Raw genomic sequence first — 23,505 nt, 5'->3', positions numbered from 1 at the left:
TAGATTTTTTGTTGTTGTTGTTGTCTCTTTTTAAACTTTTTTTAAAAACACATTTCACTTGTAAACTTTTCCTGTCTTGCTTGGATCTTGCTGCTGTTGGAGTCATGCCATTTGTGGCCAGGCCCAAGAGTACTTGACTTAAGGAGGTATTTGACTTTAAGGGTCTTACTCTGTTAACCTAAGAGCATCCCTATACACATGTACACAGCTCTGCGGATCATTCATTTTCTAAAGTTGAATAAATGAAGACGGTCAAGAATGTTGTTGGAGCTTCAAAATGTCAAATGGGAATAGTGGGGATAGGGTGATGGCCCATAGGGCTATGCTGGGTCATAAGGTGGGGGGGGGGTATGTTGGGAGGGGTGGGAAGCTGATGATATCAGTCCTATTTATGGAAGTCACAGGTGTGCCATGGTTTGAATTTAGTGGTGGAGCCACTAAAGGCAAACCTGGGAGTCATTTGAAAATACAAATAGTTAGGAGGAGAATCTGTAGTCATTTCTTGGCTGGTAATGGTCTCCCTCCACTTTCCTTTTTCTTTTTTTCCTTTCCTTTTTCAGTGAACATTATGGACTATAGCTCTGTTTTAGGATGTCTTTTTGGCATGGAGCTATTGCTGAACAGGTGAGAGAACAGCTGGATCAGAGGCTATTGATGAAAGGACTAGCAGGGTGTAATTCAGCTGAGGCCAAGAAGGGAAGGAAGGCAGTTCCTTGAGAGCCTTTTGGCATAACATCTGCACAGCTTGGTGCCCATGTGTGGGTTTTGATCTGTTGGGATTTTGTGGCAGGAGGTTGGGGTATTGTTGGCAGTGCTAGAGTTCACTAGGACTGCATTCTCTAAAAATTAGGGGCCCATTGCTGTTTTCATACTGGCTGACAAAATTTCTGGTCTGGCATATCTTCCTAGGCAGATGATTTTTTTCAAATCTTTGGATAAAATAGGGCAAGGAGCATTTGTACCAAAGTTATCTGGAGACACAGAAAAGATAGAAGTGATTTTGCAAAAGATATGGATACCTTCATGGCAAATATCACTAATAGCAGTAGGCAAGGCTATGTTAAATCTCCATTTTCACCTCTCGGGGATTTAGGGCATGAAGAAAATGTAACTATTTCTTAGAGCCCTTCCTCTGGCTTTAGCTGTGCCATCAACTATGTTTCTGAGAAATAGATGCATCAGATCTGCAATTAAGGAATGAATAGTGTGTTCTATGAGCAGATACTGGGCAATGAGGATCTATAAAACAGCATCTTTGCTCTTTAACTTGAATCTTTTGATCCATGCTGTGGACCCCAAGAAATTGAGGTATCTTCCTTTCTCTGGGAAAGAATATCTTCACTGTTAGTAACTCACCAGAGTGTGTGCTTTTTTCTCATTCTAGAGAATAAGGGTATGTGGGAGTCAGGAATATTGATCCTGCTTGCAATTCCTTCCCTAAGGTCAAGAGGATGTTGGCCTAAGTCTTAGAAATGTGACTTCAGTCTCTAATCAGCAGGATGACCATCAGTATCTGCTCTGAGTGACCGTTATTTATTTAGTTCTGGATAGAACACAGGCCTTGCTTTCTGGGAATGAATAGATAAATATAGATTGATGCCTTACATGTGAATTTTTTTCCCCCTCTCTCTTTCTCAAACCATCATTAAGTCTTTCAAAGTTTGAGGTAAGAGAGTAGGAATCTATTCTCTTTAAAACTTAGTCAAAGAAGACTTCCTAGAATGAGATGTGCTTTGATTGGTAGGCAAAAGAGCAGCTCCTCTACTTGTCTAGCAGCACTCTTTAAGGCAGTAATTGGCTTTGGGATGAATACATATGTGTGGTGACATTTGGGCCCCTAGTGTGGTGGTGACTCTAGTTGAAGTAGTCTGATTTTCCTTGATACTGGAAGTAATTGTTATTATTTTTTCACTTATTTTCACTCACCCATATCATTTTAGCACATGCCAGGCAAGTCAAACATCATTCAAGTTCCCAAGTTAAGTGAGGAGCAAGAGAAATAAGTGACGTGTAGGACTGGCTTTTCCTCAAAGACTGAATAAATAACTAAAAAGCCACAAGAAGTATGAAATATATGTGCTCTGAGCAGGTAACTCAGAGGATTGAGAATTCTGAAGGGACCCAGATCGACATTTCTGTTCCTGTGTCATATATTAAACCCAAACCCCAGCCTCCACTATCACTTTTACATTAGCAAAGCAGGTATAATTCCCAACTTTATGTACTTGCCTGAAAACAGAGTAGACATAGAAATGACCGCTGGTCAAATGGCTGCTCTAGCTTGTTATCTTTGCTTTAAAACTGTTGAATGGAATGATTGGGATGATTGGAGTTAGCAGTAAAATGGCTGGGAGAGGGTACATGCTGATTTCTTTTCCCCTTTCTCTCAAAAAGGCTCACTTTTTAAATTATACAATAGGATGAAATCTCAATTTGTATCTGTTTTTGCACCCTTTAAACTATTTTTTTAAATATTGGAAGAATATTGGTAGATATAGGGATGAAGCTGAGCAGAGGCACTGGGAGAAGCTGGGCAGTTTAGAAATGCACTTTAGAGTCACATCAGTTTGGTCTCAGTACATTTGTAATAAAAATCATCATTTCCATGTTGACAACTTGGGACTTCTAACTGACTGTGAATTAATTCTCTATTATAGACAGCCCTTGTTTTTAATCTGTGGCAAGGGGGAATATTTTCTTTTAAGGATGCCAGAGGAAAGAACTAATAGAATTTGCTCAAAGTTTCTTCATCACCAGGAAGGAAGGGCTCAAAAACTGAGGAAAAAGAACTTAACATTTGAAAGTGGATCTGTTTCATGATCAGTTAGATTCAAATATAAGATCTAAGTCTCTGATCTGGGAATGAACTGTTTATTTGCTTTGGGGCCTCCCTTGCAAATTAATTCTGATATTCTTTTTCTCCCTTAGAAAATTCTGACTTTGAATAACTGGGCAAGTCATTTAACTTTTCTGGCTTCAGTTTTTTTTTTCTTCTAAATTTAATGAGGGAATTGAACTAGATTGCCTCGAAGATTTTCTTCCTAACCTAAAATTTTCTGATTCTGTCATTAAGAAATAGAAATTTATTGAGACAGCTAGGTGATATAGTAGATAGACTACTAATCTGGAGTCAGGGAAACCTGATTGCAAATGTGACCTCAGATACTAGCTGTGTGATCCTGGGCAAATCATTTAACCTCTGTTTGCCTTCGTTTCCTCAACTGGAAATTGGGGGTGATAATAATACCTACCTCCCAGGGTTGCTGTGAAAATCAAATGACACAATATTTGGAAAGTGGCACATAGTAGGTGCTATATAAATACTAGCTGCTATGATTCTTATCATTGCTATTATTATTTATAGCCCATTTCTTACATCATAGTTTCCCCAAGTATTCCTCTTTTACCTGCTCCTAAACAACCATCCTATAGACCAAATAGTTTGGGTTTTTTGGCTTTTTTTAGAGGCCAAAAAAAGCACAATTAATCAATTCATTGAAAAAGTACAAAAATCTGTAGTGTATAGCACCAACTTCCAGAAAGGGGGTGGGTTGGGATTGTCTTGTCATCTCTTCATTTGTGCCTTGCTTAATCTTTGTAATTTTGCTGCACTTGCTTTTCGGTTTTTTTTGGGTATAATTCTTTCTGTTTACTTTGGTTTGGGTAATCGTGTGTGTGTGTGTGTGTGTGTGTGTGTGTGTGTGTGTGTGTGTGTGTGTGTGATTTTTTTTTTGCTCTGCTCACTTTACTCTATCTTACATATAGCATTTACATTTGTATTCATCACACATCATTTTTTATTGCATAGTAATATTCCATTACATTCATGTGCCACAATTTATTTAGCTATTTCCCAGTTGATAGACATCTATTTTGTAAAAAAAAAATGCTGCTATAAATATTTTGATGTCTGTGGGAACTTTTTTCTTGTCAGTGACTTCCCCAGAGAGTACCAGCCCAGTTATGGAGTTAAAAGGTATGGGCATTTAGTCACTTTTTTTGCACAATTCCAAGTTGTTTTCTAAAATGGCCAGACCAGACCATCTTAAAGCTCTGCCAACAACGTATTAGTGTGTTTTTTATTCTATAATCCCTCTAATGTTGAGTGTTGCTATTTGGGGTCATTTTGCCAATTTTCAGGGTGTGAGATAAAACCTTAAAATTTACCTTTCTCTTATTAATGATTTTAAACATTCTTCATATCTTTTAACCACTTATCTGTTGGGGTAATAGCCATTACTCTTATTTTTCTAATTATCTTTTAACTGTTAAATCTGTTGGCCTTTCCTAAGACTTCATTCTGTTTGACCTTTATGAAGCTTTTGTTATGGTCAACCACCCCTTGTCCTGGTTGCTCTTTCTTCCCTTGGTTTCTGTGGTAGAGTTCACCCAGTTTGTCTGACCATTCTTAGCGACCACATTTGGGGTTTTCTTGGCAAAGACACTGGAGTAGTTTGCTATTTCTTTTTCTAGTTCATTTTACAGATGAGGAAACTGAGGCAAACAGGATTACACTTGCCTGAGGTCACACTGCCAGTAAGTGTCTCTGAGACTGGCTTTGAACTAACTTATGAATGTGAATCTTCCTGATTCCAAGCCCAGTGCTCTATCCACTGTCCCAACAAAGTTTTCCTGACTATTCTTTGTTAGTTCTTTCCTGCTTTTATCATTCATTTCTAATCTCCTAAACATGAATTTTCCTTCAGTGGACTCTTCTCTTGACATTTCTGTCTCACTGTCATGGACATTGTGGCAGTTAAAATAGTGGGAGCCATAAACTGTAATAGTTAAAATGGTTGAAGGCTATAAACTGTAGTGAGTAAAAATAGTTGAAGACTTAAATTATAGTAGATATAAGAGTGAGTGAGTAAATTTGTGACCGCAGGAAATATGTTTTCACTACAGTGTCTTGTTTTTAAATCAATATATAAGGTGGTCGCCAGGGAAATATTCCCAATTATAAATATACCCAAGTCAACTGGGTTTTATAGAGAATTTAATTAATAATACAATGAGGAATCAAAGAAAGAGAGAGAGAGAAAAAGGAAATAAATGAGAAAAGAATAGGCCGACCCAGGCAGCTCTGGCCAACCCAGGCTTAAGCCCTAAAAGAAAAGATCAGTCAGTCCTTAATCACTCACCATAAGATCTGTTCAAGCGAGGATTCAGGGGGATAGAGTCTCCCCAGAGGGAGTTCCAGCCAGAGTCAGCCTCCCTTGAGAGACCTCCTTAGAGATTGTCCTTCTCTCAACAATCTCCTTAGAGGCTTTCTCTCAAGAGACTCATCTCTTTCAACAGCCTGTCCTTTTTTTATATAGGGGGTTTTCTCCTATGTCACCTTCCCTAAGTTCTTCCATCTACCAATCATAGTAGACATTTTCCAAAGGACAGCCCATTCTGAATTCACACCTGAGTAGACTAATCCTTTTAGTAATCCACACCTGAGTAGGCTAGAATCTCTGAGTAAGTTTTTTCTTCTTTGCTCCTTGTAAGTTCACAAGTTGCCTGACCTTTATAGGTACTTAGCACCCCTTTGTATTAATTCTAAAAATAGGCATGGCTTAAGTATGGGTTTAAGTATTTTTCATTGTTCAGCAAGGAGTTCTCTCCCCTAAAGCAGTCTTAAGTACAGGTGGAGTAGAGGTCTTCCCATTTTTGATCTAAGTAGAGTTCTCACTGTCCAAATGGGGAATGTTCCCAATAGGGAATTGTCCCAATGGAGAATTCCCTAATGGGGAATTTTTTAACATTCACAAGTCTGAGAAATTTCAAGATTCACAACATTTCACATTTTATTTTATCTCTATACAAATGATTTCCCCAGTTTAGTTTCCTGAACTTTCTAGCTGCCTCTTGGACATCTCTTCCTTTAATGTCTTGTATGCTTCTGGAAGCTCAGCATGTCCCAAACACAGTTCATTTTCTTTTCTGTTAAATCTGCCCTTCTTCCAACCTTATTTCTGATGAAGGCACCACTGGCTTTTTAGTAGACCATAAGCTCCTTGAGGACAGGGATTCTTTCCGTTTTTGTGTCTGCATCTCCAGTAGCCAGCACAAAGCTTGTACATAGAGTAAGCTGGTCGAATGAACCTATCATAGGTAAACCTGAAGATATATCTTAGTTGTAAGAGGCTAGATTAAGGGAGGAGGGTGAATAGATTTGGTCATTGAGGAGGAGGAGTCACTTAAGAAGCCATCGTTGATTGCAGGCTAGGTAGGGGAAGGACCAGAGCTCTTAAGGAGGGTTAGCTGACCACATCTGGTTAGCCTGAAACATTATAGGATATTGAGACAGGACCTAGTCCAACCTCTTCATTTTAGAGATGAGACCATTTTACAGATGAGGAAGGTTGTGACTCTTCCCAGTTTGGTTGATTGGTTGTCCTTCGTACACACTATGTTGGGGTACAGGTACAGTGTGTGCAACCATGCCTGATCAGACTACATAGACCTATCTAATGTAGACCATCGCTACCATCAAGAAGCAAGGACAGGATTTGAACCTACATTTTCCAAATTTATTATATTCAATAAGCTTTTATTCATTTTGTTTTTAATCCATCAAAGAATCTTACTGTAAATCTTTGGTAAAGTAACAAATCATCTCTTCTCCCCTATTCTCAATGATCTTAATGGTAGATCTGGTCTTTTATTTAGTGCTTCCAGCCATGTAACTTCTGTCTCCCCACTTCCTTTCAATAAATTCCAGTGATATCCTACCACTTTTGGGATCAAATCTTCCGGCAGAGTCCTTCACAATTTACCACCTCCACCCCCACTCCCACCCCCACCCTCTTTCTAGTCTTACATCTCCTTCCCTGCTGTGTACTCTTCCTTGCTCTTTGCTGTGCCCTGAACAGAACACTCCCATCTCTCACCTCCTAGCAATTTCTCTGACTGTTCGTGCTTTTCTCCCTCCTCATCTCTGCCTCCTGGTTTCTCTAGTTTCCTTCAGATCCCACCTTCAATAGGAAATCTTCCTCATCTTAGCACTCTCCCTTTTTCAGTTTCTTCCTGTCTGTCCTTTATAAAGTTGTACATATTTATTTCTTGCGTATCCCGGTGTATTATGAACTCTTTGAAAAAGAAAATTTTTTTTTGCTTCATTTTGTATCCCCAGCACATAGCATAGAGCTTGGCATGTAGTAGGTGCTAAAGAAATGCTTATTGACTGACTTCTCAAGCATGATACATCTGTATTTTAGGTGGTTGTTGATAGTTCCACATGATATGGAAGCCTATGGAAGGCCTGAATGGCTGTAGATAGTGAATATTGAATTCTGAGCTTTTGAATTGTTGCATGGTAGAATTTTAGAGTTGGAACTTGAGAGATCCTATAGGTCAGCCTCTCATTTTTCAGGTGAGGAAATGGATATATAGAAAAATGAAATCATTTGTCCAAGGGAATTTAAATATTTCCATCTAAGTCACGATGTTGGGAGCATTTGCTTGAGAAAAAAGTTTCAGGTAGAAGGTTGCACCTGAACTGAGTCTTGAAGGAAATCAGGGACCTGATTTCATAGGAGGAAAATTTTTATGTGTGTGGCGGGGAGGATCATAAAGATGCTAAAAACAAGGACTTTCAGAGATGATTCTGTTTGGAGCAGCAAATTCACCTATCCACACCAATCCTTCTTAACTTGTATCCCGGCAGGTCAGTTGCTGGGAAGGAGATCTAAGGTAGATTGGCTAAAAAGTAAAGCTGTGAGATTCAAGAGATTTTCTTTGTTGAAAAGTGTAAAATTCTCTGACTTATCAAGGTGAGTAGAAGTCTTTAGAAGTGATCTAAACAGGGGTGTCATATGTTGCAAACTTTTGTTACGTCTCTGTCCTAAATCTCACTCTTACTCTAAAATGCTTGCTTTGTGATAGGTAATATTCAAGGTATTGGGGATACAGATAGTAAAGTGATAAATTAGTCCTCCCTGTTCTTCCATTTACATTCTAATTGGAGAGAAGACAAATATAGGAGAGTTCAATTGCTAGGGTGGAATTGGGTGCTGGTTGATAGGATTTCAACATTTCTTATTTTCTGAGTTGTGGATATTGCAATCTAAATGTTAAGATTCCAGTGGTTAAATCTACCTATTTTAAAGCCACTTAAGGCAATTTATAATTAAATTTTTTTACAATTACTTTTAGAGCTAAATTATTAGTGATATAAATATTGTCACATTTAACTTGAAATACAGATAATTACTAAACTCAGTATAAGACATTTAACCACTGACAGTTTTACAGCAAGTTTTGTTTGTGTTTTTTAAATAATTTTGGGGCCACGTAGATGGCATAATGGACCAGACCTAGGATCAAGAGGACCTGGGTTCAAATTTGGACATTTCTTAGCTGTGTAACCCTGGGCAAGTCTCTTAATTCCATTTGTCTAGCCCCTGCTCTCCTGTCTTAGAATTATTACTAAGATAGAAGGTAATGGTTTTAAAAAATAATGATAATCTTTATTTTAATAATAAATTTCTATATACGTTTTCCAAAGTTATAGGATTCATGCTGTCTCCCTCCCTTTTTCCTCCCCCACCTCCCCCCCGGAGTTTATGAGCAATTCAATCTGGGTTATATATGTATTATCATGCAAAACATTTCCATAGTTGATACTAATTTTGACATAGTAAGACATGCAATCCTTTTGCAGTTAGCATTTTGTCAAAAGAAGGGAAGCCATTTAGTTTTAACAAGTTGGTACTGAGCCATTTAGTCTATTTAACCTGAGTTTTGTTGACCTTTAAGGTTGTCTTCATTTATAGTTGTTCATTTGTATATTCTTTATACATCTTCATTCTGTATCACATCTTGTCAGTCTTTTTTACTTTCTTTTTTTTATTCTTCATGTTCATTGCAACTTGTGGTATAATAATCGTTTGCATCCTTATGCCATGTTTTATTCCAGGGCTGTTTATTCTACCTAATTCTTTGGAGATAAGGGTTTTGCTGGTTTTAATGCCTCTAAACCTGTGTTGGTGAACCTATGGCATGGGGGCTGGAGGGGACTGATCTCCTTCCCCCTCCCCCATGCCTGAGGACATTTCTCCCATGACCCACCCCTCTGCCCAGCAGCCCAATGGAAGTTCTTCTTCTCTCCTCTGTCTGGGGTCAGGTGGGGGGCTTGCATGTGATAGGAGGGTTGCAGTTTGGGCACGTGTCTCTAAAAGGTTTGCCATCACTGCCCTAAATGGCTCTTTAGTATTGAGTAGAACTCATCTGACCACTGCAGGTTGGCACATTTCTGCCTAAAGATATGCATTCAGGCTGGTACTCACCTAAAATCTTTTCATTGCCGAGTCCTGTCTCTGAATTTTCTAATGGAAGCATAAAGCTCAGTAATCAATGAAGATTTTATCATTGCTTGTCAATGAACAAGTGTTTGAGCAGCGCATGGACTGTGCCTAGCAGGATGCTATAGGAGGTCTAAAAGTGTGGGACAGGCTGCCTGCCTTTGTCTAAAGCTCTCACATCTCACTCGCGTGATAGGAGGGGAATCGCTGTCCTCTCCTCCTCGTTCCCCTCACGACAGCTTGGTCCTGCACAAGGGCGAAGGCTGGTAGAGAGGAAGATCGGGGAGAAGGTCATTGTGGCATCCAGGCTCGCAGTCAAAGGCTGGGACTCGAGTAGCGGCCACAGTAGGACCAGAAGGGAGGGAGTGGAGGCAGGAGGCAGCGGGACGGTGGAATGGGGGGACACCAGAAGGAGGAACATACCTTGGGTTTAAGGGACCAGCGACTTTATCTAAATGGAGCTCTAGAGTGGGCCATTGGAAATGCACGTCTGGAGCGAAGGAGGTGGGTCAGAATCCGACATTTCAAAGCCATTCATCAATGAGCATTTATATTCCTGCAGTGTTCCAGGCACCGTACTAGGCACTGGGAATACCGAGACAGACACAGACACACAGACACATAAGAGAGAGTGTGTGTATGTGTGTGTATATACATGTATAAAATATAACATGTAAAAATAAATATGTATGTAATTATACAAAATGGATCCAAGATAGTTCGGGAAATGAGTAAGCTTGCTACTAGAGGGACTAGAAAAGGCTTCACTTAGAACGCAGTACCTGAGCTGAATCTTCCAGGAAATCGGGGATCTGGGAGGTGGAGGTGAGGGAATGATTGCATTGCTGGCCCTGGGGCAGCCTTTGTGAAGGCACAGAGAAGGAGCAGAGTGTGTGTAGAACAAGTTGGCCATTATGATTAGATGGCAGGGATTGTCGAAGGGAATAATAGATCAAAAGACAAGAAAGATAGGAAGGAACCAGGTTGAGAAGGGCTTTGAATGCCAAGCAGGAATTTATACTTGATCTTAGAGGTTATGGGGGAACCAGAAGATAACATGCTGGAACAGTATTGTGAAGGAGAATATCAGGAAATAATCCAGATGACTGGATTCCCTTGGTGACATTTAGAAAGCAGCTGGGTTTGGGGAGAGGAAAGTTCTGTTTTGGACTGGTTGAGTTTGAGATGCTTATGAGACATTTCAATTCAAAGTTGTCAAGAAGGAATTCTTGATGCAGGAGTGCAATTTAGGAGGGACGTTAGGGATGGACACAGATTTAGAAGTAATCCCTGTGGAGGAGCCAATTGAACCCATGGGAAATGAGATTCCCCAAGTAAGAATGTGGAGAAAAAAAGAGAAGGGTTAGGGCATTGGGGTGCACCCATAGTCGTGTGCCATAGGTGATGAAAAAGTAAAGAACTGAGGAACAGTCGGACAGAGGGGGAACCAGGAGAAAGTGTCACGAACATCTCAGGAGGAAAAGAGTATCTGGGAAGAGAAGTCATCGTTGTCCTGCTGCAAAGAGATCAGGAAGGATGTGTTTGCCAGAAATAGTGTCAGACTTGGAAACGGGAAGACTTGGGTTTGAATCCTTCCTTAGACATAGAATAGTTATATTATCCTTGGCAAATAGTGGAGCTTCTTTGGGCTTCCATTTCCCTCAGGAGAATGAGATGGGGAATCGGTGTCAAAATAGCTTAGGGGTAATGAACCTTAGATGTTTTGCTATTTTCCCTAGTCTTATTTAGTAGCCACGTAGCAGAATTCACATGGCCACCGTTATTATTTAGTTGATGATTAGGATTTGTCAAGCAGAGGAGGGAAAATGAATGATAGTGAATCACTGAAGTGGATTTACTTTGAGGTCAAGACTAATCAGGAAAGTGAGAGCCACTAGAGTGGCAGAGATAGATGGGAAGGACATGGTGCCATTTATCACGTCAGCATGGCTCTCCTTTCTCTACCCTAGAAAATGGCTTTCTTCTTCTACCTTCCCTTTCCCATGTTAAATAAAATTCATTAAAAAAAACTGGTGTTAGAGGCTTTGTTTTATTTTTATTTCTTAAAGCTCATACCTTCTGTATTAGAATCAATATTAAGTATTGATTCCAAGGCAGAAGAGTGGAAAGGGCTAGGCAATTTGAGTCAAGTGACTTACCTAGGATCACACACAGCTAGGAAGTATTTGAGGTCTGATTTGAATCCATGACCTCTTGCCTTTACACTTGGCTCTATCCACTGAGCCACTTAGCTGCTCTTAGTGGCTGTTTTTAAGGGAAGGGAAAAAAAATGTGCTAAAAATCAGATCTCACTCTCACCAGATCAACTTGTATATTTTACTGGAAACCAGCTTATCTTGACTTTCCTTTTTCTGTTAGTGGTACCCCTAATCCCGCCTGTCAGCTTCCACTTCTCTTCTGTCCGTTGTCTGATCTTAGAGATCCGTTCTTTCTTCAGAATGTGTTTTCCCATCCCTTCTTCTCTCCCCTCCATCATTCCTTAGTCCAGGCCTCCATATCTTGTGTCTAGAGTATATGGCTCTATGCCTAACTTCTTGCACCCAATCCATTTTACGCAGTACTGCCAGGTTCGTTTTGAGGACTCCCCTATCCTCAAGCTCTCCTCAGCTCATTTCCCTACCCGAGTGTATTTAAGGACAATCAGTTGTCTGCCCGATTCAGTCCATAAGAGCCCTCCCCAGTCTGGCCCCATCTTGCTGCTCTAATTCCCATACACACTACTCTGGTCAGATGAGACTGCTCTCAACCTTTCTTTGTTCCCACCTTCGTGCCTTTGCTCCCTCTTTTCTTTACACCTGGAACATTCTTTTGGCTCTCTGCCGGCTGAAGCCACGTTGAACCCCTGAGAACTAATCATTAGCTCGTTGGAATCTTCTTAATTGGAATCTGCCTCTGCCCCCCCAGATGTAACACTCCTTTGTCTAAATCCCAAGAGCCTGTCACACCTCCTCTGGTACTGTGCATGGGCTACGTTTACATTCTCGTCTATATTCTCCACTAGCATCTATGTTTGCTAAGCCCAGAGATTTTCCTAGTCTTATTTTTCCCCCTCAATAAGGCCAGTACAGAGCTCAATACATTATTTCTTACTGAACCAGACAATGGTCTTTCCTTTTTAAAAGCTGATCTTTTTATTTAAATGAAATAAAGTCAGGCAGACCGGCAATTGAACTTCCATGGTCTCTAATTTTCTTCTAGAAGCTGCTTAAACTTGGACTTCAGGGTTCTCATCATTTTATTAGTGAGGAAACTGGCTTAGAAGGGGAAATGATTTTTCCAAAGTTATGGAGCTATCCATTGGAAGAGCTGGGAGAAGACTCCCGGTCTCTGGCTCTATCACTCCCCCATCTCAAAGCATCCTCTGCTTTTAGTGGAATTTGTGATGTCAAATATAGGAGGAAAAAGATAAGCTTAAATTTTAGTGGAATTTTTCTTTCAGGGAGTTTGATATACCTCTTTTTGGAGCCCTTCCCATAACTCTTACAAACCTGTGGGAAGAACAACAGAGCTTTGGATTAGTGCACTCACTAATCAGTGACTTCAAACACCAGCAAAAATCCTGCTATAAAATTTTGCTATACAAAGGGTGGGTTAAGGATGCATATGGAAAAAAACAATACTTAATTATTTATGGAAAGTTATAGAAAATAGGTGAATGGGTAAGGAAAGCAGCGAATTAAATTTTGTGAAATGCTTATTTTTGTGGTGCGCTGGCTTCAAATTGGATTTCAGAGACTTGCATGACCCTGGGCAAGTCACTTAACTCCAGTTACCTAACCCTTACTACTCCTCTCTGCTCTGGAACTCATACTTTTATTGTTTCTAAAACAGAAGGTTATGGGTTTTAAATTTTTTTTAATGCTTACTGTCTCCTAGTAGGGTTTGGGGAAAATGCAATAATTAAATAAGACAAGGTCCTTGCCTTCATTGATGTGAAACTCTTAGAGGACTTTGTAAAGTGTTTTGTTTGAATAATCTTATCTGTGCTACACAACCACTTTGTGAGGTAAGACTATTGGGATTTTCCCCATTTAACAGAGGAGAAAGCTAAGGCTTAATGACTTGTCAAGTAAATTTTATGGAGAGAATTCAAATCCAAATCTTCCCGACTCTCCACTATGCTGTGCTGCCTCTCTTAAGGAGAACTAAAAATGTGGTCAGGAAGGAAGACTTGTGAAAAATGAAGTGTCAGAAGCAGTGAATTGAAGGAAGACAAATTGTGCTCCGATGCTTTGGGAAAGTGACTCTCTGAGCCTCAGTTTCCTCTTCTATAAAATGAGGGATGGGGCAAGGGGATTAGATGGTCTCTCAAGATTCCTTTCTTTTTTCCAGACCATCATCCCCTGGTACACATGGAAATTGATTTAACTAGACTTACCTAAATCTATGTGTACTTTCAAAAGCGGGTCATGCTTTCAGTTTTGCTGAACTTTGTATAAGTGGAAATTTTCTGCTTATACAACTTTTAACTCCCACCTGTCCTTACAACAGCCCAGGACCCTGAACTCAGTATAGTAGTGCCCCCAAGTACCAATCCTGCTTCCAAACTGGCCCCCACAGCCTTCCTTGGAGGAACAACCCTTATGGAGATGCAGCCTGGTAGGAACTGCTCCTGAAGCCAAAACCCCGGCACCTCTCGGCCACTGAAGACCACTAAAGACCCAGAAAAGAAGTTCTCTACACCAGAAGCCCTTGGCCCTGTCAGGTGGTTCAATGGAAATGATATTAAAAGTGATTCATAACCCTTTGCTTGGTTTCTGCCCCCCGGAGAACCATGGCACCTTCCCATCTGTCGCGTAGCTGCACCCAGGTGTGTGATCTCCCCGTGTGAATGTGAGCTCCTTGAGCAGGGACAGGCTCTGCTCTTCTGTGGGTACCCCCAGCATTTAGCCCAGCAGAGTAAAAACTTCGATCCATTCAGTCTCTCCTTATACGTAATCTTTTACCGAAGTGTAGGCATTTTCATATTTTTGGGGCAGGGGAACAGTGCAGGGAACACAGGAGAATAATGGAAAGTAATGACTTGTGCTTATTTCCAGGTATTTTGATTTCTTCTCTCATGTACTGGGAAACAAAATGTTCACGTGAAGAATCAAATCGATGATTCCCAACTTCATAAACTCATTATCTTTAGCCCTTGGGTGGAAATAGGAGTGGAGGAAACAGGAGAAAGTCTTGGGGTTCTGGGTAGTGGTAGGCACCAAGGAAGGTGTCTGAGCTCTGGCTTCTTTGCAGACAGCCTTGTTTTTAAGGTCTTCTAATCTGACACGATGAGTTCAGGCAACATGGGCGCCATCTTCCTAGGCTCCTAAGATCATCAAGATTTGGACTCTGTTGTCATTCTGTGGTTAAGTGGCCAGAATTGGTATGAGGATTGGAGGGGGAAAGTGGTAAGGAAGATTGGTGGGGAAATAAGAAAGAAGGTCCAGTACAGAGATCTATTGCTTATGAAAAAAATAGATATTTCTAGGATTCAGGTTAGTATTCTGGGTCTAAGTAGTCCTCCACTGCCACCTGGAATTGAACATCCCAACCCTTTATCCTAGGCTCTGATGGGTGAGTCACCTCATTTTGTGAGCCCACCATTCCACTTCCCAGGCCCCGTTCATGCTTCCCTGATCCCTTCCTCTCCAACCCTAGCTCAGAAAATAATTATGAAAACACACTACTATCCTTGGTAAGGGGGTGCCAATTGTTTACTCGATTATTCTAATCCCTGTTTATTCTAATCACCATTTTTTAAAATTCCCCTTTCTAAAAAACTTCCTTAGCCACTTCTATAGGCTTAAAAAAATCCCAAACCACCCTCACCTTTTAAGACAGAAGCTAGCAAAGGCTAGGCAATTGAGGTTAAGTGACTTGCCCAGGGTCCCACAACGAGGAAGTGTCTGAGGGCGCATTTGAACTCAGGTCCTCCAGACTCCAGGCCTGGAGCTCTATCCACTATACTAGCAGCTGCCCCAACTCTTCTTCTCTGTATGTCTATTTAAAGGCAGGGACTGTCTTGTTTGCTTGTAGAATTTTATTTGGGCTACACAACCACCCTGTGAGGTAAGACTGTTGGTATTATGCCCATTGAACGGAGGAGAAAGCTGAGGCTTAGTGACTTGTATCCCTCTCCCTTTGCTGCAGTGTCTCAGCAGTGAGTGCTTTTCGTTCATTGATTCTTTAAACAGACACATCCCTATTTGTTCAGCAGGTTAACCCGTGTTTCTTTGGCAGACAAGGGGAGCACGGAGAGGGTTTTAAGCAACAGGGGCAGGAGAACCACGTATGAGAGGTAAATGTGGGAGTGGTGAGGGCTGGATTGGAGGAAGGAGAGAACGCTGAAGTAGGGAGACCAGTACCAGGGCGGCAGCTCGGGCAAGGCCAGAGAGAAAAGATGTAAGGCAGAATGCATAGGGAGATCCCCTCGTTTTATAGGCAGGAAATGAAGACCCACAGAGGTTTATTGACTGGTCCGAGTTCTTTGGGTTGGCATGGGGCAGAGGCAACATTTGAACTCGGGACTCGAAATCTGGTCCTTCTACATCTTATCAGGGAAGAGGCAAGTGCTGGGTACTGCGTGTTCCGCAACTCTGCAAATGTTTGTCGATTGAGGAAAAGCTTCTCTGAACTATTAAGCAAACGGAGCCAAGAGTGTCGCCTTTTCTGTTGCCTGAGACGTGTTTAATCTGTTGGGGGAAGGAGCAAGAAAAGCCTGTTCGAGTGGGAGAGATTTTGTTTCTCAGATGGTTCCCGATGGCCTTTCGTACAAATGTTCTGACATACAAATTGGCCTGCTCCTTCCATCCACCTGTTCGCCCGCTCTAGGGGCCGGCTGCAGTGTTTAAAACCAAGCATCCGGCGAGCCCACGTCCACCCTTTGCTGCTGCTCGTGTCCCTAGGGTTTCTCTGCTCTCCTCTGGGGGGGGCATTAGAAACGGTTGCTGGATTTTTGGCAGATCATCCCTTCCTGCTGCCCCCCCTCAGAAAAGGACAGCTTGAAATCCTACCCCTTCCCTCCCAGGGGAAGGCCTGACCAGGCGGAGGGAGCTCCTTCGGACAGCACACTGCTGAGACAGCAGTGATAGGTAGATAGATAGACAGAAGAACTGTCTCCCCAGGAGACAGACCCAGCCCCAGGGTCACACGGGGAATCCCCTTCGCTCTCCAGGTTTCTTCTTTCCGTCGGGAATGATCTTTCACCGTGGCTAGAGGAGGCGTCTCCTTGGTCTTCCAGGTCTGTCTTGGGGCTGTTCCCCTTCTCTGCTTCAAACCCAGAATACTCAGGTTTAAAGGGGATGCCAGAGGTCAGTGAGTCTATTCGCCTGCGTTTATCTCTTCCCTTTCCATGATCACTGCCAAGGAGAACACCTTGCCTTTAAAGCCCACTTTAAACTACAACTGCCTGACTTCTACTCTAGCACAATGCACGAAACAGATATTTAGTGAGTGCTTTTGGGTGATTTTTTTCCAGGCTTTGAAAAAAAATCATTGCAATTTTTAATTTTATATTTTATATGTATAGATATGACATATATATTTATATTTTAAATCAATGCAATTTTTTTTTAATTTTTAAAATGATTTCTTAAGAGTAGAGAGTTCTGGGGGCAGCTGGGTAGCTCAGTGGATGGATGTGGCCTCAGACACTTCCCAGCTGTGTGACCCTGGGCAAGTCACTTGACCCCCATTGCCTAGCCCTTACCACTCTTCTGCCTTGAAACTGATACACAGTATTGATTTTAAGACGGAAGGTGAGGGTTTAAAAAAAAAAAAGAGTAGGGAGTTCTTGCATGTTGCCAATACGTTGCATCCACATTTATTAAGCACCTGCCCACCACCTAGAAGGAGTGGGTTTCTCCTTTCCTTACGTTCATCGTTGGGAGAGAGGAGACAAACTGAGTTTAGATCTGTTCAGTCTGATTGGCTCCGGCTTCCTGAACCAGTCAGCGGCTTTCGTGGCAGCTTGTGAGCTCCTACTTGGGGCTCATGTGGTGAAGCAAGCTCAGCGCAGCATCGAAGCGACTGACGTTATCGTGTTGGTATTATGAACACTTGAAACGACAGCCGATGCATCCCAGACAAAGGAGAACCCGCGGGACAGATCATTCCCATTTCCCTCCGTCACTCGTTTAGCAGGTGCCTCGGGAAGCTGCCTGCGGCCAGGGCGCATCTCTCGCTGCTTGGTTTGGTAGCACAGTACCGGGGGGGGGGGGGGGGGGGGGGGCTGGGCTTGGAGTTGGACGAGGCCTCGAGAGCTCTCAGAAGTGACCCGACACAACTCCTGTTAATTTCGGCAGCAGCATAGCAGACCCGCTCTGGATTCACGGGCGAGCCGGGGCTAGATTCTGCTTCTGGCACTTGGTATGTGCTGGTTGGGCGACTGGGCACAGCGCGGTTGTAAAGTGCCCGTCACGTCGCCAGTGGCCCCCGCCGCCCCGGGTCACCTCACCGCACCGTGTCTTACCCATTTCCATGCCCACGGTCTAGCCCTGGAGGCCCACACGGGATGCCCCATCGGCTACGGCTGTCCTTTCTGCTGGTTGTCCCTCACACCCGGCACGCTTTCCTGGCTAACTTCTGCCTCTCAGAATGTCTGGCTAATCAGCCACGGGCACGTGTTTTTTATTTTGTATCTCCTTTATTCTTTGATTTCTCATGATCCTCAATAAACCTCATAAAATAGAGTGTTTTTATTATTAGAGATATAACCCAATTTTTACCCCTGGAGGCCTTTCCTGGGGCTCCTCCTTCCCAGGCCCTTCCTCCCTTAAGCTACCTTCTGCCTTCTCTGTAGTTTGGATTCATCTCTGTGTTGTTTCTCCTGTTAGAATGTGAGCTCTTTGGAAGCAGGGATATTTTCCCCCCTTGATACTTTTGGCATCTAACAGAGTGCTTGGCATACCATAAGCACTGAATCGATGCTTGCTGATCAGTTAGTTTGCAAAGTGATTGAACATGTAAATACTTTGTAAACCTAAAGGTTTGAATGTCGGCTGTGCTGAAGTGACGAAGGGAAAGGCAACCTCTGTCCTTGATGATCGCTGTTCCTGCAAAAGTTTAACCAGTGTAAAACAGTTGCTATTAAAAGAGTCAGACATTGCCTTGATCAGCAAACATTTGATCTCTGTCACATGGAGAGAGGTGGCTGCCAAGAATAATAGAAGGAAAACAAACTCATGAAACACTACCATGTTCACAAAATCATTGAAAAGCCATAGAGGCAAAAATAAGCTTTTGGAACTTTCAGTAAAATCGTGGATGATCATCTCATCGTCAGGAGGTATCCTTGTGCCGTGCTGGAAGCACCAGAAGAGTCCAGGGTTCAAATTCTGCCTCTAACACAAGCTGGAGGACGAGGGGCAAATCACTTATTTGACTGGGCCTTGGCCTCCCTCTAATGCAGTTGGGAGGAGAGCAACAAAAGAATGCAAAAAGTGACATGTTTATCAATGTTTCTATAACGATCTGCTCTCATCCATGACAGTGGATGCAGCCCATTTGGAACTTAGTGCCTCCCTCAGCTCCTGTTATGTTATACAAGGAAGTCAGACTAGAATTTAAATAAGGATGAGTGTCTGGACCAGACCACGTACCTTCTGAGGAAATATCAGCAGTCTTGAGAGCATAGAGAGATGGTTTTACAAGATATGCCAAAGAAGAGAAGACCCAACAGGATGAAAAAATAATAAACAATATTCGTATTCCTCAAAGGCAACTGAAAAATATCAGTTACTGCCAACTCAGACACGTAGTTTCTCATCTGATAAAATCTTTATGACGAGGGTCTACAAAAAGATCAAAGGTATTCTTAAGGAAAATGTGACAAGGGAATAGGAAGGCTTTCCAAAATGTTTTTCTATAGCAGTCTACATCTTTACACTGACAAAAATGACTAAAAGGTGCACAAAATACAAGAACTGCTGAATCTGTGGGATGGTAGGAAGAATGTGAGATTCAGTCAGAAGGTCTGGGTTTGAATCCTGCCTCATTTCCTTCCTTTTTAAGTGACTGGGTAAAATATTTTGCTTGTCTTGCCATGAGAAGATTGGACTCAGTGAGCTCTTATGGTTCACTACAGTTTTAACATTCTATGGCCCTTTTTTTAAAAACCGTACCTTATGCCTTAAAAATGGATACCAAGTATTGGTTCCGAGGCAGAAGAGTGCTAAGGGCTAAGCAAAATGGGATTGAATGACTTGCCCAGGGCCACACAGCTAGGAAGTGTCTAAGGCCAGATTTGAACCCAGGAGCTCCCATCTCCAGACATGGCTCTTTATCCACTGAGCCACCAAGCTGCACACTATGATCCTTTTAGCGGGAGGGCATATCTTTGTGGGAACAGGCTCAGCAGAGCCCCTCTATGTTCTGGTCTCCCTCTCTCTGTTTCTGGAGTTGACCCTCATTACCATCCCGTTCAGCGGTTTGTGTGCCCAGATCAGTCTCACGTGCTGTGTGGAGGGGCTCTGGAGAAGCCGTGGGGTGGGAGGAGGCCCTGGGCATCCTGTGGCTCACCTGGGATTGTCACGGAGCCATGGTGACCCTGAAAGAGGGCTGTGCGCAGCACCGGCAGGTGCCACTGTCCAGCAGCTTGGCATGCCGGATGGTAAGCGCTGTGGAGGCGTAGCGTCCCGTCACAGCATCTTTTTCCCTCCCCCCCACGTCCTTTTTCAGCTGGGCTCGCCTGGTTCTTACACCCACACATTATTAGCTCCTTGGCCTCCCCTTTCTTAAATGACAAGGTGCCCTTTAAACTCAGTTTTTCTCCTTCTTGCAGGAAAACTTGTTCTCTGGAGCTGAGGAGGTCCGTGCAGCCTAGAACGCGAAGGGAAAGTTTAGCTTCGGAAGCCGGGTAAAGATGGCACTACTAATCTTATACTCCAAAGAGGTTTTAAAAAAAGGAAAAGATCTGTGTGTCTGAAAAGATGCATAGCGGCTCTTTTGGAAGGGAAGGGGGCTCCTACCAGTTGGGGATTGGCTGGACAGACGATGCTGTAAGTAGCGGAATGTGACTGTCCCACGAGACGTGATGAAAGGGACCGTTTTAGAAAAACCCAGGGAGATGCGTATGAAGGGGTGCATAGCGAAGTGAGCAGAACCAGGAGAAAAACCGATATGAGCGTAACAGATACAGGCAATTTGGAAAGACAAGAACTGCGAACAACCAGTGCAGTGAATGGAGGATGAACCGCGCTGCCCACTTCCTGACCAAGAGAGGATGGACTCAGGAAACACAACGAACCATCAACATTTCTACTTGGCCATCCTGGGGATTTGTTTATAATGCAGATTTGCTATAAGATTTTTTTTTCCCCCACAAATTTTTTTTTGTGGGGAGGAGAGATGGGAGGGAGGAAAAAGAAATACTTGTTCATTGGACAAATAAATAAGTTTAAAATGAAATTAAACCCTGAAGTGGATTTATTAAAACAAACAAACAACAAAACACTAAGGCTGCACAAAGCAGGAAGGCGATCTCTCTCTTCTTTGCACACTAACTGTCTTATTGTCAATCATCAGTTATTAGATAACCAGCTTACTGAGCACCTACTAGGGTTTATAAGAGCTTTTTTTTTTTTTTAAATAAACCCTTACTTTCTGTCTTAGAGTCAGTACTGTGTATTGACTCCAAGGCAGAAGAGTGGTAAGGGCTGGGTGATGGGGGTTAAGTGACTTACCCAGGGTCACCCGGCTGAGAAGTATCTGAGGTCAGATTTGAACCCAGGACCTCCCATCTCTTGACCTGGCTCTCAATCACTGAGCCACCCAGCTGCCCCCTATAAGAAACCTTTGGACAGCTAGTCCAGCTGTCTCATTTTATTGCTGATACTCAGGCCTCCTAGTCTGATTCTATCTTGTCTGTTCCTACTTAGGTATGTATTGCCTTCCCCATTAGAATTTAAGGTCCCAGAGGATAAGGATCTTTTTTGCCTTTGTATTCAGTACTTAGCACAGTGTCTGAATTAATGCTTATTGATTAACTTCGCAGGGTCACACAGTTATCAGCAAGTATCTGGAGTGGGATTCGAACCCTCAGCTTCCTGACCCCATGTTCAGGCTCTGATCACTGTTCCATATTGTATTGGATGAGCTCTGTGGTTCCCTCCCTGTCCAGAGGGTTACGATTCTGTGCTTTGGGGCTTCTAGGATGCTAAGACTTCACAGTCTGCGTTTCGGAGGCCCCAAGACTCTGTATGTGATTCTGAATGATATCCTTGACCCTGTATAGGCTTGTTTGGGCTCTTCAGCTTCTGTCTTGTCTTTCTCAATAGCACTTGGCACAGCGCTTATCAAATAGTAAAACTTAAAGAATATTGACTAATTGCCTAGAAAATGAAATGCACCTTTGCGTGAATGAGCCTTGTGCCCTCAAAGTAAAGAGCGGACCTCTCCTCTCTCCTCCCCCGTTACTGAAGCAAAGTGGGGCTCCCAGCCCCCCTTTTCTAGGCTGCATTGCGTGTTGTCTTTTTCTCTCCAAGGCTGCCTTTGATACTTATTTTAACCTGATCACTTGCATAAAATGTTGGCGGTTAATGGGAGAAGGTAGAACGTACTGTGGTTTGTCCAAGGCTATGCCCTCTGCTTCCACATCTTCCCCTCTCCCTTCAGCCAGTGCTGACTTCCAAAAATGAAGCAGGTTCCCTCGATGTAAGTACCTTGTCACGTGTGATCAGGGAGCAAAGGTTGGATGATCTCTTTTCAAGACTGTTGGAGGCAAGGGTCATGCCTTGGTTAGGGAGGTGTTGGGGCCTAAAGATTTTCAAAGGCTCTTCCAGATGTATGATTCTAACCCACACCTTCTGTCTTAGAATCAATACTGTGTATTGGCTCCAAGGCAGAACAGTGATAAAGGCTAGGCAATGGGGGTTAGGTGACTTGCCCAGGGTCACACAACTAGGAAGTGGATGAGGCCAGATTTGAACCCAGGACCTCCCATCTCTGGGGCAGCACCCAGCTGCCCCCAGATAATCACACTTTGATAACAGCCACTGGGCGTCGAGGTGGCTTTAGTGGATTGAGAAGTCTCCAGGCCACTGAACATTTTTTCATGAGTCCTTGGACTCATCATAACCTTTGGGGTTATCTTGGAACCTTGTTTTGCTGATGATAGTTTAGTCCTTCACAGTCGATCATCATACACTATTTTTGTTACTATAGACACTGTTCTGGTGCTGCTCACTTCAACTTTGCATCAGTTCATATAAATCTTTCCAAGTTTTTCTGGACTCGCCTTATTCATTCATTCTTATGCAGTAGTTTTCTATATTCTACAGCCTGTTTGGCAGTTCTTCATCTGATGGATACCCCCTCAGTTTCTAATTCTTTCAAAAAGAGCTGCTAAAAATACTTTTGTACAAGTAGATCCTTTCCTCCTCTCTCTGATCTCTTTGGGATACAGACCCAGGAGAGCTGGCCCTTTGTACGTCGTTCCCTGTTGCTCTCCAGAATGGTCATATCAGTGAACTGAGTTCAGATTTCCCACATTCCCTCTTTGGTCGTATCAGCCACTACGCATAGGTGTCAGGCGGTATCAGAATTGTTTTAATTTGCATTTCCTTCATCAGCAGAGCCTCACTCTCTCTTCTAGAAGTCACGGAAGTCCTTTGACAAGGCAGAAGTGAAGGTGCCTGCCCATGGCCTGGTGTGGAGTACCAGGATGAAAGTACAAACCTGGAGGGCACCTATTTGTCCAACTCTTGCATTCCTATTTGCAGATGGTGTGGTGCAACGGAAAGAACATTTAACTAGAAGATAGAAATCCTAGTTTTAAGTTCCATCACTTAGAATCAAGACTATTGGGACCCTTTTAGTCCTTCCTCATGTCTTTCATTTTCTTATTTCTTTGTCTCACGTTGGCCACCTTCTTCTGGCTATCTCCTGTTTATCAGTGTTCTCAGACCTGAGCATAACACTCTATGGATCGATCAGGAGAGGACCTTGACTTCCCTAGTCCTGAGTATTATGTATATCTTGATGTGGTCAGGTGAGAATCAGCTGCATTGGCTTCACTGCTGATTCATATGAATGTTGAAGTTCATTGAACCCCTTCCATCTGGTTCACACAAATTTGGCATCTGGTCACGCCTACCCTATATTTTACTTGTGATGCTGGTTTTTTTTTAAACACAATTGTTTTTTTAATTAATTAATTAAATTATTTTTAAATATTAAATTAAAAAATAAATTTAATTTAATTAACTAAAAATTA

The 23,505-nt window shown here is 42.6% G+C and overlaps 1 long non-coding RNA gene across 1 annotated transcript; it reads left to right on the top strand.

Moving 5' to 3' along the window:
• Nucleotides 1-373: 373 nt before the first annotated feature.
• Nucleotides 374-20,699, top strand: LOC130457521 (uncharacterized). The gene is made up of 2 exons (XR_008916788.1): nucleotides 374-16,533; nucleotides 20,074-20,699. It is a non-coding gene; the product is annotated as an uncharacterized LOC130457521 (long non-coding RNA).
• Nucleotides 20,700-23,505: the final 2,806 nt, after the last annotated feature.

The sequence above is a fragment of the Monodelphis domestica genome, chromosome 2, assembly GCF_027887165.1.
Source record: "Monodelphis domestica isolate mMonDom1 chromosome 2, mMonDom1.pri, whole genome shotgun sequence".
In the NCBI taxonomy this organism is placed as follows: Eukaryota; Metazoa; Chordata; class Mammalia; order Didelphimorphia; family Didelphidae; genus Monodelphis; species Monodelphis domestica.
The sequence above is the reverse complement of the archived record's forward strand: the minus strand, read 5'-3'. Positions and strand labels throughout refer to the sequence as shown.